This window comes from Monopterus albus, unplaced genomic scaffold (assembly GCF_001952655.1).
Source record: "Monopterus albus unplaced genomic scaffold, M_albus_1.0 scaffold29.1, whole genome shotgun sequence".
NCBI lineage: Eukaryota > Metazoa > Chordata > Actinopteri > Synbranchiformes > Synbranchidae > Monopterus > Monopterus albus.
Window position 1 is genome coordinate 2,442,771 of NW_018127909.1, and position 4,045 is coordinate 2,446,815.

A 4,045-nucleotide genomic window follows, 5' to 3' on the forward strand; every position below is an offset into this window, starting at 1 on the left:
TGCTCTTCTGTCTACAGCCATCATCACCTCCACCTCGACCAGCCCAGGAGTGACCTCTGCGTCCGCAGCCCGGTACATCATCATCCACCATACCACTGACTGTTTTTCTGCTGCTGCTGATCGACACCCGGTCATCTACCTCATTACTCCTCCTGTATATATGTCACTACCTTCACTGTAAATAAACCTCACTGCTTGCACCGAAGCCAGCCACCTGGGTCCGCTTTTTATCTGCTCGCTCACTCTGTGTTTGAGCGCACCCTAACACTACCTGCCAAACTATAATCTTTCCCCAGGGCCATGTGCAGGTACTTAAGCTAACCAACAATTATTTATACAGTAAAATAAAATACAATAGCAGTAGCACATTTTTGCATTAACATAAATGGCAACTACAGTAAAATCAGATGAATGGTTAAACTTTCAAATGTGAGCTTGTAATGGTCCTGGATTATTGAATTGAAATGACAGACAATCAACTTGCCCTCATCTAGCACGAGACTCTGTGTAACAGGAGTAAGACTAGATAGACTACAGTCGTACTGGATGTACAGCCAATCTAAAAAGTGCAGGAATCACACATTTGCACAAGTCCTTGTTGATGCATCCTGTGAGCTATAGCCCAACACCCCTTTAAAAATAATTCTAATAGTTACTACTGTCAGGCATGCTTTTAATTGGAATTTTAAACAACGAACCACAATAAAAAATGTTTCAAAACTACAATATAAAACTAAAAATAGAAAAAAACTGTCTTGCAAAAAGGGCACCTATTGAGTCTGTGGATAAAAAGGCAGGCCCCTGAGTGCCACCTGAGGTCTATCTATGCCATTGCCCCAGTTCTTTCTTCCTATGATTCCCCCCCTGACCATAATAACAAAGGTCTGGTGCATGATAACAACCTACTGAGCCACCAACTAAGGTGGAACAGGGCCCATTAATTCACACCTGTGGCTTGATAACCAAAGGATAATGGCCATTTACTGGGGTGAAGCAAGTTGAAGTGATTAAGGCAAACATCCTCCACCCCAGCCTGCACATCCTTACTGATCAGATGTTGTTGTTGTGTTGCAAGTCCTTTGTTAAGATTAGATTTTGGATTGATAGTTTTGACACAAATCAGAGAAGAAAAGTGGCTCTCAAAACTCTTACTTCACACCTTATTGTGGCCGACATCAATCATGAGCATGACTTCATCAAGGCTCCAGCTCAAGTTACTGCACAGAAGTTCACACAAAGAGCAAAGGGTTTTGTGGAAGTACAGGACTTACTACTTTATGAGTAACACTTATGGATGTCATGAAGCACTTTATGATAAAAGGCTTCAGATCATCTTTCAGGAAGCAGTGACCTGCAAGGTTCCTCTCAGAAGCCCATCATATTACACATTATCATAAATCATCAAGGAGTGCATTTTGACACTTCGTTCATTCAGCTATGCACAGACACTTTTACATGCCATGCTGTGCCATGCCATGCCATATAATGGTTTTATTGTCACAGGATGTTGTGGCTGTGCCTGTAAGCACAAAGAATGCTTCAAGCAAAGGGCACTGTCACTGTGCACTGGGGTATAAAAGCATGACTGGAGCAATACACCACATCCCTGCCACATCACATTCTGACACTGAATCTGATTAGAGTCCACAATGTATGTGGGCACCAGAGATTCTTATTAGAGCCTAAATTCTAGTACAGTACATGTGGGCCCACATGGCTGGGGGTGCTTGTGCTGTTATTTTGTGTGGTGTTATTCCAAAGGTATCACCTATTGCTGATAAAAGGTAAAGTGGTGAAGATGAGCACTTAGTGTAGCACACTCTATCTAATTACCTGCTGTGCAAGCCAAGCGGATGAGATGATCCAGCTATCGATCTCATAAAGAGTTTCCATGCACTGTTGAGAAATTGAAAAATATGCATCTCCTCTGGTTCAGTTCATTCCCATTACAAGTTAATAGCGGTATAACAGAGGGGAAAAAACCCTGCATGAATAAAACCAGGCTTCAGAATGGTTGTAGCAGTTTTATTTTCCTCCCATGTAATATAAAATACAGTGTGTCACTGTGTAAAAGAGAAGCAGCAGAGGACAGATAGAGTGTGAAGAATGGGACTGATTTATAGAGGTGCAAAGGGCCGACAGCCAGACCATCTGATAGAGAGCAGAGAGCCTGGATTAATTTGCTTTCTGTCGTTTATTCAGGCAATCAGATATTATTCAAGCAGTTGGTTGACTCATAAACAACTCATGGGAGAAGATGGACTCTCTCTGCCTTAATCAGGTTTGAGCTAACAACAGCTAGAAGAACTGCAAGGTGAATTATTATGCACCCATACACTAACACATACCACACACACAAACAAATGCACAGAATTTGATGGTCCATTGATAATCAGCAACACTGTTTGCGGCACCCAAGCAGATCACATGCTTGAAAATCTGTAACTTGGCTTGCTGTCCTACTCACCTGATCACTGCTCTGCTATTGCCAAGACTTGCCCAGGGGGAAATGCAACCTACAGTTTCTGTATCACACACACATAAGCACGCACACACAAAGAGAGACGGTCTGGAATACATATCGTTATGAGAAAGTGCTATTCAACAGTATATTCCTAATGTGTGAAGTATCTGAGTTAGTTCAACAGTATATTCTTAATGTGTGAAGTATCTGAGTTATGTAAAGCAGAGTTATTATATGAAGATTAACGTGATAATTTACAAATAAATTGTTCTTACAGCTGTAACACCTACTCAGAAGGAACTTACCCCTAATTTACACCAGATTTGGCTGCGTTGCATTTCGGCTGTGACCTGTTTGCCGGAGCTGATCGCTGCCAGTCAGTGTTGCGATTCCACTGGGTCCAGCTACACTTCAACTCCGATCTATCTCTCATGCTGCTCTCTGGTCACTAAGGATATGCATCTAGTCTATTTTTGCATCTAGAATGCTTCTGACAAAGTTCAAACCACCACCACCAACCAGATAGCACTTTCTCCAAAATTTATCTATGTGAAATATAGATTTGAGTTAGCCCAGGTTTAGATTCTTTAACTACACTGATGCTACATGTTTCAAACCTTACAACAAGAGACTGCTGCACTGAGTTATGCTGCTGTGGTCCTGCAGGTTCAACTGCTGCCAACCCCCCAGTACAAATATAATGAATTCCCAAGTCTCCCGAACCTAAACCTGACTGTACTCTTAACCATAAAACCAAGTCTTAACCCTCAAAACACCCCTTTGAAGAGATCTGAGAAAGTGAGGACTGACCAAAATGTACTCAATGGTACATATCATGGTATAAAACTCAAAATGGTCCTCACACTGCTGGCCACACACACACACACACACACATACAAGTAGCCCCCCTCCCTCCATTTATCTAACACCCAAACAAACTCTGCCAATTCTGTGTCAGCGCACACAAACTGACAGTAAGTGCTTCTAGAGTCTTGTTATCCAGTGCTAGAGGTAAATGCAGATTGTGGAAGGTCTTTAAATAGCAGACTACTTCAGTAATTAGTCTCCTTCCACTTCTAATCCACGTTAATTAGGAAAATGAGTTCACATTAAGGTCATGAGTGCTGAGTGGATGTCAGAGAAACCAATATGTGCTTTAATTAGAAGAGATGTGAAAAGTCCTGTTTTATTTATTTATTTGGCAAAACTGTCGAAATTCATGAGTATCTTGGAGCAGAGGAATAAGTGTCAGGTTTGCCCGGCTGCACCTGCCTTTCTCACTTCCCCTCACTCTGTTTTTGCTCCCTTACCTTGATTACGTTATCCAACACACCTGCTTCTTATCCCCTGATTACCACCAGCTGCACCTGATTAGTTCTCCCTATTTATTCCCTGCTCTACGTTCACTCCCCTGACAGTTCTTTCTAGTATCATCAGGCCCGTTTGTTTCTCGTTGTTCTTAGCTTTATATTGTACTCACGTTTTTGTCGCCCTAGCCCCATTCCAGTCTTGTGCCCCATTGTCTCAGCCTCCTTGCCTCTGTCGCTTCTCCGGACCACGGACCTCCTCAACCCCGCACCA